Consider the following 12,500-nt stretch of genomic DNA (forward strand, 5'->3'; position numbering starts at 1 on the left):
CCTTAAGAATAAACAGCGAGCATTTGAACTAGGATTGTGTGTATCATTACATACGAAAAGGATCTTAGTGCTTTGAGCTTGGACTAATGAGAAAAGCGAAGATCCACACACGGGTTGTGAAGTGGGTCGCGAGCAAAGCCCTTTCATTCTCGGCGGAAAATTGTAAGGCTCAGGAGTAGGCCTATCTCGCCCCTTTCTCATCTGCTTCTAATTCCGGCGGACCCGGAACCTCTCCCGGGTCGAATTTATGCGCCCGGTTCGACTACCGGGAATACTGGATGAGCTTTTATTTGCAGCCGGAAATGCAGAAGAGGAGGAGGAGGATCATTCGTGAGGCATCGAATCACGAAACGGAATCACCAGCTGCGAGTTCGTGCGTGCGGCGGAGCGTGTTTACCCGCGTTGGTTTTCGGAGATATAAACATTTGCATTGTCTGTTTTGATGTCTATAAAAAACAGTTTTTGTTCCGTGTTTCTCTAACTGGGTCAACGAAAAGATGTCGACGTGAATTGGAAGCCTCTCTAAAGCTAGGAGTTGTAACTGTTGTTGTTGTTGTTATTTTGTAATTACTTTTACTATAATTTACCGCTAGGGAGGGAGGGACAGGGGAGAGAAAGGGAAGAAGGGATCGAGAAAGGGTGGTAGGGAGGGAGGTTGGAGGAAAGAGAAAGGTTGGGCGGAAGGGAGGGAGGAAAGAGAGAGGGAGGGAGGAAAGAGAGCGAGAGAGAGAGAGAGAGAGAGAGAGAGAGAGAGAGAGAGAGAGAGAGAGAGAGAGAGAGAGAGAGAGAGAGAGAGAAAGGTAGGGGGGAAAGGAGGGAAGAAGGAGGAAAGAGAGAGTGAAAAAGGGAGCAGGGAGGAAGTGGGCGAGGAGCTAGGGAGCAGGGAGTTAGAAAGGAGTTGGGGGTAAGGAGAGGGGATGACAGGGAGAGGGAGAAGGAAAGAGAGAGAGAGAGAGAGAGCGAGAGAGCGGGAGAAACAAAGAGAGAGCGAGAGAGAGAGAGAGAGCGAGCGAGCGAGCGAGAGCAAGGAAAGGCGGGAGGAGGGAAGAGAGGAAGGGTGAGAGAAAACACAGACAACAACTGCTACTCGTTGTGCTTTTCTCGGCGCTTGGCGGCACCTGAGAACATGTCAGCGTGAAACACATGCATCGATGACTTCAGCGTCGTAGAATGAAGACTCACCGTGCAGTCATGGAGAGGGTTTTCCCCTTTGTGTATCTGAACAAAAGGAAATTTCTTGATGAAATAAGCTTGAAAATGAGGAAAAAAGCTTTATTCTCAACTATAAAGTATACTTTTCAGTCTTGGTCAGGGTCTAGCACAAGTAAATGAAATACCACAATGCGGGCAAATAGGCGTCTGCAAATGTGTATTTTGATTACGAATCACGCAAGACGTCGCCCACTTGAAGGCGCCGACCTGACCGGAGCGTCGTCGCTGGGGTCGCGCCTGTCACTTCCTCGCGTGGCACAGCCGTTCGCTCTCCCCTTTTGGCATCGAGGTTGGCACCCGCGGGAGGTAGGGCGGAGGAAGGGGGGGGGGGATGAGTCTGCCCGCATACCCTCAGTGTTGGTGTAGTCTGGTGGAAGCGCGGACGGCCGCCGCACGGTATTTATGGCCGCCACCGAAGGAAAGGTTGCCGGGAATGGTGTCCGGTGGCAGAAGTGGTGGCAATAGTGGTGCTAAAAGGAAGGGAAGGCGGTGCAGAGGCTGTGATATGCGAACCCACTCACTCACGTTACGCCGAGAAGAAGAAGAAGAAGAAAAAAATCACGTACGAGAAAAGTGGGAAGAAGTAATCGGAACGTAATTTGTGCGAAACGTGAGAATCGCCAAATGGGAAAAAAAGGGGGCGATTCCCAACACGTGCAGTTTAAGGAATGCGACGCGCGTGAACGGAACGAGCCTAATGAATAACAACACGCGGAGTGAATGAGGCTGTTCGTGGTCCGGTCCCCAAGGAGGTCCCACTCCCTGGCGCTGTGGTTGGAGCAAGCAAATGTGGTCGTCGTCCTTTTGACTTGAGGTGCGATTTGGCGCGGGGAAGTTGCATGAGAAAGGGAATTGTCGGTGGGAGGGAGGGGGAGGGGAGGGGGGGGGGTGCGACGAAAGGGAAAGAGGCGAGAGGAAAGGCGAAGGAAGAGAGAATAGGAAAGGAGAGAGAGAGGATGGGAATGGATAGTCGGAAGTTGAAAAAAAATATGTGGGAGCTGAAACACGGTGGAAAAAAGTATTAAAGAGAGAGAGAGAGAGAGAGAGAGAGAGAGAGAGAGAGAGAGAGAGAGAGGAGGAGAGAGAGAGAGAGAGAGAGACAGAGAGAGAGAGAGAGAGAGAGAGAGAGAGATGAAACGAAAGGAGTATGAAAGGAAACGAGTGAGAGAAGGAGCTTGTGAAAATGTGTAAGATTGTACGTGTGTCGCGATCGTGGTCCCATGTATGTGCCTTTGACTGCCCCCGAAAAGAAAAAAAATGGAAAAAAAAAATCGCGACCATGACTAAACATTGAAAAAGTGCGCGTATGATGGAAGTCCAGCAAAGTGGAAATTCACAGCGAACCGGGACCCTGTCAATGGCCGTGTGTTCAGATTTTATGAGTTAATATTTCCGTTGGTGAGCGCCGCGGTGTTCGCAAGGCAGCCCCGCGGAGGGGAACACGCGACGGGGAATGTGACGCCGCGGCCGCTGTAGTTTCCAGTCGGGTCGCCCCCGTCCGGAGGTGGAGGAGCAGGCACTGGGGGCGACTGTGGCCTCCGCGGCCGGTTGCTGTTCGCTTGTTTCACGGGGTCGCCAGGGACTGAAGATATTACATATATGCATTTGTGTGTGTGTGTGTGTGTGTGTGTGTGTGTGTGTGTGTGTGTGTGTGTGTGTGTGTGTGTGTGTGTGTGTGTAGGTGAACATATAAATGAATTCATTTAATTTTTTCATGCTAGTGCTGCCATGATGCGCGCATTGCTTTGCAACATTGCACACTTTACAATGGCTGCAACAAAAGAATGGAATCGCTGTTAGCAGTTGCACATTTGCAAGAGAAAAGCAGCACAGCGTTAAGGTCCGCGTCACCCGAGCGCGGCGGCGAAGACAACGTAGGTGTTGCAAGAGGCTGCGAGGAGCGAGGCAACGATCCCCCGAGGACAGCTTGGAGGCCGCGCTCGTGTGGAGGCAACGGCGGCGGAGATGGAAAAAAGATCCTTTATGTGTTGATTCCCGCGCTCGCCTTATGGGTCGGGTCTCCCTCGCGCCGGGCGCCGTGGCTCGCCTTATGGGTCGGGTCTCCCTCGCGCCGGCCGCCGTGGCTCGCCTTATGGGTCGGGTCTCCCTCGCGCCGGGCGCCGTGGCTCGCCTTATGGGTCGGGTCTCCCTCGCGCCGGGCGCCGTGGCTCGCCTTATGGGTCGGGTCCCCCTCGCGCCGGGCGCCGTGGCTCGCCTGATGGGTCCGGGTCCCCCTCGCGCCGGGCGCCGTGGCTCGCCTGATGGGTCCGGGTCTCCCTCGCGCCGGGCGCCGTGGCTCGCCTTATGGGTCGGGTCTCCCTCGCGCCGGGCGCCGTGGCTCGCCTTATGGGTCGGGTCTCCCTCGCGCCGGGCGCCGTGGCTCGCCTTATGGGTCGGGTCTCCCTCGCGCCGGGCGCCGTGGCTCGCCTTATGGGTCGGGTCTCCCTCGCGCCGGGCGCCGTGGCTCGCCGTATGGGTCGGGTCTCCCTCGCGCCGGGCGCCATGGCTCGCCTTATGGGTCGGGTCTCCCTCGCGCCGGGCGCCGTGGCTCGCCTTATGGGTCGGGTCTCCCTCGCGCCGGGTGCCGTGGCTCGCCCGTTGACTGCCGGGTGGGTCGCGTGCCGGGTTTGCTTGTCCGCGATGGCACTGTTTGCACGCCCGCTTGTCTGTGCATATAGCGAGTGAGCGCAAACAGATGCACGCACACGCTTGTACACACGTATCACAGAACCACGCATACTCACGCACACACGGCACACATGCCACATGTAAGGACGCGCGCGCGCAAACACACACACACACACACACACACACACACACACACACACACACACACACACACACACACACACACACACACACACACACACACACACACACACACACACACACACACACACACACACACACACACACCCTCACTCACTCACTCACGCCTACGCCCACATACACAGTGACAGAGTCGGAGGGGAAGGCACCGAGCCCCCGTGCAGGCTGTGCGGGTGGAGGTTCAGATGAGTGCCAGAAAGGGTTACAGTGGCGGTGTTTATGGCGCGGGCGAGTGCCAGGCAGGTGGTGGCCCGGTGGGTGATAATGCGAATGATGAGCGGCTGCAGCCTCTGATGTCGCCGCCGGGGGAGGGGCTTCCCCGCGCGCCCTCGAGGCAGGGAAGGTGTCCTTCGTTATCGGTCTTTCTCTGGCCCTGGAGAGTGCCATGTCGGGTCTGTCCCGGCCTCGCCCGCCGAGTGCGAGATATATTCCCTCGTCCTGTTGGTTTAGCGAGAGTTACGGCGACATTCATTTCGTTTTATGAAACATATATAATCAAGCTCCACCGATGCCTTATTTGACGTTACGTTTTTTGAGGATATTAACAGCGAATCTCGTTTCCGGTGCCATTAGATTTTATGCGCGCGTATTTATTTTTTTAATTACGTTGCCCGGGTATTATTGCCGCTCCTCCTTGGGCGCTTGGCCCGCGGAGGCTGATCCGTCTTGCTGCCTCCTCATCTTCGCTAGCCAAAGCCTCTCCCGCTTGCTCTTCGCCCTCTCGTCTCCTCGCGCCTCCTCCTCCTTCTCCTTCCTCTCGTCTCGTCGCGCCTCCTCCTCCTTCTCCTTCCTCTCGCTGGATCCTGCGTAGGGCTATCCTCCTCGGCTCGCACCCTCCTTTTTCCTCCTGTTTCTCTTAGTTGCCTCTCTCTCTCTCTCTCTCTCTCTCTCTCTCTCTCTCTCTCTCTCTCTCTCTCTCTCTCTCTCTCTCTCTCTCTCTCTCTCTCTCTCTCTCTCTCTCTCTCTCTCTCTCCCTCCCTCCCTCCCTCCCTCTCTCCCTCTCTCCCCCCCCCGTCTCTTTCCCTGTACCCCTACCCCTGTGCCCCTACCCCTTGTACCCCTACCCCCGTACCCCTACCCCTGTGCCCCTACCCCTGTGCCCCTACCCCTGTGCCCCTACCCCTGTGCCCCTACCCCTGTACCCCTACCCCTGTACCCCTACCCTGTGCCCTACCCCTGTGCCCCTACCCCTGTGCCTCCCCCCTGCGCCGCTCGCCCCTGTGTCCCCCGAGCAAGCGATCAAGCAGGGGTGTTTGTCAGGCTGTTTCGTCGCGGGCGAATATTTCCCTTCCATGTTTACCCTGGAGCCAAGCAGGCGTGCACGCGCGCGCGCTCGCCTCGCCTACCTCTCTTTAATGCCTCATCTTGACACTATCCATTAAGCGCGAACCAATATTTACTGTGATTACAAGGGACTTTTACTTGGCAGGTTTATTTTCTTTGATGTATGCGTCTTTGTATGCCCGTGTGTCTACATCTGGTTGTGTGTCTTCCCGTGTGTTTTTAGGTTTGCGTCTGTGTGTTCTGTAGGCGTTTGTATTTCTTTGTGACTGTGTGGATAGGTTGGTTTGCGTTCTCTCTCTCTGTCTGTTTCTCTCTCTCTCTCTCTCTCTCTCTCTCTCTCTCTCTCTCTCTCTCTCTCTCTCTCTCTCTCTCTCTCTCTCTCTCTCTCTCTATCTATCTATCTATCTATCTATATCCTATCTATCTACCTATCTGTCTGTCTGTCTCTGTCTCTCCCTCATTCCATTCTTCTTTCCTGGGCTCATTTCCTCCCTCTCCCTTTCTCCCCTTTTTCCTCTTTTTCCCTCTCCCTCCCTTCCTTTCATCCCACCTTCATTCCGTTCATCTTTCCTGGGCTCATTTCCTCTCTCTCCCTCTCCCTCTCTCCCCATCTTTCCTCTTTTTTTCCACTCCTTCCCTTCCTTCCATCCATCCTCATTCCATTCTTCTTTCCTGGGCTCATTTTCTCCTTCTCTTCTCTCCCTTTCCCTCTCCCTCTTTCCATCTATTCCTCCTTTCCCTCCATCCACCTTCATTCAATTCTTCTTTCCTGGGTTCATATCCTCCCCTCTCCCTCTCTGTCCCCCTCTCCATCTCTCCCTTTTTTCCTCTTTTTCCCTCCCTCCCTTCCTTCCTTCCATTCTTCTTTCCTGGGTTCATTTCCTCCCTCTCCCTTTCCCTCTCTCCATCTCTCCCTTCTTTCCTCCTTTTCCCTCCCTCCCTTCCTCCCATTCTTCTTTCCTGGGTTCATTTCCTCCCTCTCCCTTTCCTTCTCTCCATCTCTCCCTTCTTTCCTCCTTTTCCCTCCCTCCCTTCCTCCCATTCCTCTTTCCTGGGTTCATTTCCTCCCTCTCCCTCGCGCTTCTTTCCTCCTCCCCTCTCTCTTCTTCCCACTTTATTTGCGAATTCAGTAATGTGTATATTTGGCTGTATTATAAAACCAAAGTAAATTTCCCCGCAGTCTTAAAGGAACGCATTTGCCTAGAAATAGGTCGTTTGTTAGAGAGGCCCACGGAAGGAGGCGGCGCGGCCACGACTTCCCCCCTGACGTAGACTTCCATTATCATCCTCGGTGTGACGCGGTCCTCAGTTCTTAACTCCGCGAGTGATTGTGCTCATCATGGACTCTCGGGCTATCATGAATTCTCGGAAAAAGACCGAATTACTGGAATCGTTGGCGGCGGAGCAGTGGCAATTAAGTGATTCCTTTTGTCCGTGTCATTCAGTCTCTCGACCTCTTTCGGGCGTCTGGTAGGTCTATCATAAACAGATCGTAATTAATTTTGTGATAATTGTAGGCGTTCAGTCAAGAGAGTCAAAGACGGTAGCGGAGGTGGAGGCGCGACACGTTCCGGAATCCTTCGTCCCGTTCCAGATTCGTTCGGTTCCGTGGAAGGGGGCACAGGCTGCAGTCTACTCGAGGTAGATGGATGTTATGTCGGTCTCTTCAGCTGATTTCGTTTAGAGGAGGTTGTGTTTGTTCCTTGCGGAGTAAACAAGGCCGGTTTTCGTGCGGTTGTGTGACCCCGCATCGTTGAGAAATGACACGGACGCACAGTAAGAAGGGACCGGTTCATTTGCTAGCAATTGGGAGTGCAGTCGAGCAACAACAAAGCCGCAGTTAATGTTGGCTGTCAGCCCATAATTGCGGTAGCGGCTGATGAACCAATTACATGTATATCACCACTTACTTCGTGATATTTCGCCTTTACTGGCACTAAAAAAACGTGAAAAGCCTCCCTCGCCCCCGTGTAATTATGAGCGGCCGGGGCGAGTGGTGGCCGGAGAGGGAGGGAGCCTTCTTACGTGGTTTTACGGCGATGAAAGGATTTATTTGGCTCCGAGTAATTAATTTCTACGTTGAATAGAGAAATACAACCGGCGGCTTAATCTCCCTTTAGTGCGGGCTGTAATGACTATGGTGGAAGCAGCCTCGTTGGCCGCGGTCGGGAACAAAAGCGGGGTGATTTCTGGTCTGATCTCCCTCCGCCGTCGCTTATCTACTCGAAGGCTTGGACGTCTGCGGGGCTTGATTGCATGCGGATGTGTGTGTGTGTACGTCTAAACACACACACGCACACGCCCAAGCACACGCACACGCACACGCACACGCACACGCACACGCACACGCACACGCACACGCACACGCACACGCACACGCACACGCACACGCACACACACACACACACACACACACACACACACACACACACACACACACACACACACACACACACACACACACACACACACACACACACGAATATATATATCTATATCTTTCTGTGTATCTATCTATCTATCTATCTATATGTATATATATGCATATGTATATATGAATATATATATATGAATATATAAGTATATGAATATGCATATATATATATATATATATATATATATATATATATATATATATATATATATATATATATATATATATATATATGTGTGTGTGTGTGTGTGTGTGTGTGTGTGTGTGTGTGTGTATGTATATGTATGTATGTATATATATGAATATATCTATATCTGTATCTTTATCTATCTGTATATCGATCTATCTATCTCTCTCTCTCTCTATCTATATACGTGTATGTATGCATGCATGTATGTATATGTGTGTGTGTGTGTGTATGTGTGTTTGTGTTTGTATTTATGTATATAGCTGTGTATATATGTTTTCTCATATACATGTGTGTGTGTGTGCGCGCGCACACACACACACACACACACACACACACACACACACACACACACACACACACACACACACACACACACACACACACACACACACACATATATATATATATATATATATATATATATATATATATATATATATATATATTTATATGTTTGTATGTATCTATTCATTTATATATATGTATATATGTATATATGTATATATGTGTGTGCATGTATGTGTGTGTGTTTGTATGAACTTATATGCATATCCTTGTGGTTATATTTTTGTTGAATAGGTTTATGCATTTGTAAAAAAAAAAGCAATTACCAGGATGATATTATCAGTTCTCTTTGATAATTTTTATATAGCTTACAGAGCTGTGTTTGTTAACCAGAGTATGAGCTCAACAAAGATAGTATTTGCGTTACGAATTACATAATCTGTGTGATTAGCACAAAGGATAGGTTGCTGTTTGTTTGTTTTTGAAATGCAGATTGAATAACACACATTTATCTATGCATGTATGTATGATGTACGTATGTATGTATGCTTATACTGTATTTGTGTGTTAATTCAAGTATGAGTGTATCTGTACCATATTTGTTTGCACACATGTATGCATCTATGTATGTATACATGTGTTTATGTGTGTATGAGCGTGTATTATGTTTCGGCAGACCATGTTACTAGAATTACTGGTTCAGTCCGGCGATCGCTCGCCTGGGTGAGGGAGAGGCCCCTAGTGCGTGGCGACGGCAATGGTCGAGCGCGAGGTCGTCGAGGGCGGCTGGCGAACGAGCCTCGCTGAGCGCGTGCGAGGCGAGTCAGGTGAGTGCGGGTAGACTCGCTCGCCCTGCAGCCACCCGAGGAAAAGGGGAGCTCGGCCCCGGCGGAGCGGTGACACTCCCATTTGTTTTTCTGGACAGGCCGAGCCATACGGAATGTAGGAAGCGAGGGAGGTAGTCAGGAGGTGCGCGCGTGCCGGGCTTATTGCGCTGCGCCCTCGTGTTTGGCGCGGAGAGGGAGGACTTGTCCGCCGGCCCTTTGGCGCAGCGGAGGGATGGCCTTTGAAGCGGTGCTTGAGCTGGAAAGGGAATCCCACAAGCTGATTAGCAAAGGATATGAAGTAGATCTCTATTTATAGAAGACTTGTTAACACATTTAAAAGAATCATTTACTTGCACGTTGCGTTGAGCGAATCGTTGCAGCGCCCTGGCTGCCGTCTGCTCCTGCCGAGGCCGCGCCAGCTCCCGCTCAGGATATGCGTTTGCATTTCAAGAGACGTTAACTGCTAAAAACTAGACTTTCTCTCACGTTAAGTTGAAGGAAAGAATATCAGTTGTGAAGTTTGGAATGACAAAATTTCCGTCGCTCTCGGGAGAAAGTATGGACGCCGTCCTTGTCTGGCGTGTCTTCCTTTTCTCTTTTTTTCCATTTTTACTTGAGCTTGCGTCTCGTTCCCCTCGGCGCTAAATTACCTTTCCCTATGTATTTATACTTTTGTTTTTTTTTGCGCATGTGACGTGACTGGGCTTGCAAAATATAATTATTTCCGAACGCACGATTTTTTGTCTGCTCGCCACAAAAAGGGACGTTTTGCTTGACGAAACGGACGCAAAAATTCACTTGACAGCACTTTTTCACGTGTGATTTTTCGGCGCTTTACTTAATATCATTTGTAGTTGCCAGACGCGATGTGACTTCGGGATCGAGGGTACAAAGGCTGCGAATAACTGCCGTCATTATTACGTGTAGATCCATCACGGTAAGCGCTTTCTCGTGTCGCTGCAGGACGTGTAATCATAGAAATCTATAACACGAGCGCTCTGCTTTGGCCGAGAAGCGAGCTGTTTTTTTTAATATATATATATTTTTTTTTATTATTTTTTATTATTGTTATTTTTTTTGTTGTGTGTATGTTGAACGCACGCGCTGACCGCTGAATATTTACGTTTCGTCAAAATTTCTCTTACACAGATGTTTCTTTTGGTATTATTATTATTTTTCTTTCTTTCTCTCTGAAGCGAAACCACCGTGTTGCTTATTTTCCAAAAAAAAAAAAAAAAAAAAAAAAGTGAGCGGCAAAAAGCGTTGCGTTCACCGTCACTTTCCTTCGGCTAGAAAGCATTTACTATTCGTTGACTTTGGCCTAAGAAGATTTGGGTTCCCTTGTCGCGTTCGTATGCTAGCTTCGTCCAGAAAATATATACGTTATATATATGTATATATATATATATATATATATATATATATATATATATATATATATATATGTACGTGTGTGTGTGTGTGTGTGTGTGCGTGTGCGTGTGCGTGTGCGTGTGTGTGTGTGTGTGTGTGTGTGTGTGTGTGTGTGTGTGTGTGTGTGTGTGTGTGTGTGTGTGACTGACTGACAGTTAGAGGGAGAGGAAGGAGGAGGGAGAGAGGGAGAGGAAAGGGAGGAAGGGAAAGGGAGGAAAAGGAAAGAGAAAGGGAAAGAGAGAGAGAGGAGAAAGGGAAAGGAGAGAGGGAGAGGGAAAAGGAAAGGAGGGAGAGGGAGAGGAAAGGAAAGGAAAGGAAAGGAAAGAGAAGGGAGAGGAAAAGGGAAGGAAGGAGAGGGAGAAGGAAAGCAAGAGCAAAGGAAAGGAAAGCAAAGGAAGCAAAGCAGACGGAGGGAGGGAGGGAGAGAGGGAGAGGAGGGAGAGAGGAGAGGGAGAGAGAGGGAGAGAGAGGGAGGGAGAGGGAGAGAGAGGGAGAGGGAGATAGAGAGAGGGGGGAGAGGGAGAGGGAGAGGGAGAGGAGAGGGAGAGAGGGAGAGAGAGAGAGAGAGAGAGAGAGAGAGAGAGAGAGAGAGAGAGAGAGAGAGAGAGAGAGAGAGAGAGAGAGAGAGAGAGAGAGGAGGAGGAGAGGAGAGGAGGGAGGGAGGAGAGGAGGGAGGAGGGAGGGAGGAGAGGGAGGGAGGAGAGGGAGGGAGGGAGAGATGGAGAGGGAGGGAGAGAGGGAGGAGGGAGAGGAGAGGGAGAGGGAGGGAGGGAGGGAGGAGAGGGAGGAGGGAGAGGGAGAGGAGGGAGAGGGAGGGAGAGGAGAGGGAGAGGGAGAGGGAGAGGGAGGGAGAGGGAGAGGGAGGGAGGGAGAGGGAGGGAGAGGGAGAGGGAGGGAGGGAGAGGGAGGGAGAGAGAAAGAGAGAGGGAGAGAGAGAGAGAGAGAGAGAGAGAGAGAGAGAGAGAGAGAGATTACCGTAGAGGCCATCGTCGTGGCAGGCTTGAAAAGGGCCTCGCAGCCGCCGAGAGAAAATGAATGCAGAACGAAGACAACAGCTGTCACGGCCAAACTCTTCGTGTCAACAGCGGCTTTTGGAAATTTCCATCAAGCCTAGAACGGAGTAGATGAAAGTAAAGCAAGCTAGCCCTTTCCTCGGAGGAGCGCGCACGCGGCCGCCACCCGGACGCAGAATTTGGAATGGTTCCCAGGCTCTTCGGGAAAAGCTTGTTTTTTCGCCCTCGAGTGGTTGTCACTTTCGACAAATAAGGGGCCGCTAAGCCGCTAAACTTTTACTCCGCGACGTCGTTTTGTTTTGACATTAAATGGCCGCTAAAAGTCCCTCGGAGCGGGGCGCTTGGTGGCTTCCCGGTGACAGAGGGAAATACTGTTTTCTCAGATAGATTTGTCTTCGCGGAATGGAATTGCTGGTCGGGCGGCGGGGCTGCGACCGAGGCATATAAATTTTACTGTTGATAAAAAAAAGCTTCGCGGGTTGTGTTGCGAGAGGCGGGGAAACGGGTGTTGCAATTTGTGTGCTCTTTTTTTTAGAGCTGGTTATGGCAGGGCGAACAAGAAGCGAAATGTTAGCGGCAAGCGATTGCAACCGGGCCCCTGCAACTGCACGCGGAGTCTTGGCGGCCGAGCATCCTCCGGCGTCGTGGCGCGGGAGAGATTCATTATGCGGATGCCTGCGTAATTATATCAAAGGCGCCGTGGTCTCGCTCATTACCATAATCAAACGCTAAATTGTGATTGGAGTAATATTACTTTTAGCCTGATAGAGACATCTGTGTTGATCATTTCCTGGTTATTCAAGGGGATGTATGGGTGATGGTTAGAAGTATATTATATGGAGTAGAAACATATGATTTTCCTTTCTTGGTTCTTTCTTTCAGTCTCCCTTTTTAAACTGTCCGCGTTTGGCACTCGTCTGCCTCTTCCCTCCGTTTCGTTGTCTTTTCCAGGCGTTCCTCTTTCTCCTCCGCTTCCGAACTTATTTTGACCGCTCGCCACCCCAAAGCACGGG

General features: G+C 50.8%; 1 protein-coding gene across 9 annotated transcripts in view; it reads left to right on the forward strand.

The window, feature by feature from the left end:
- The window catches only part of LOC113800342 (serine-rich adhesin for platelets), a 631,319-nt gene that overhangs the window by 332,638 nt on the left and 286,181 nt on the right, over positions 1-12,500 (forward strand). Inside the window, exon 1 of one of the 9 annotated variants that reach the window (XM_070132713.1) lies at positions 1,569-1,608. The exons of 7 other annotated variants lie outside the window; for them this stretch is intronic. The gene's annotated coding sequence lies outside the window, so the exon portion shown is untranslated. One more of the 9 variants, XM_070132714.1, reaches the window with a different exon arrangement.

Source organism: Penaeus vannamei, chromosome 18 (assembly GCF_042767895.1).
Source record: "Penaeus vannamei isolate JL-2024 chromosome 18, ASM4276789v1, whole genome shotgun sequence".
Lineage (NCBI taxonomy): Eukaryota > Metazoa > Arthropoda > Malacostraca > Decapoda > Penaeidae > Penaeus > Penaeus vannamei.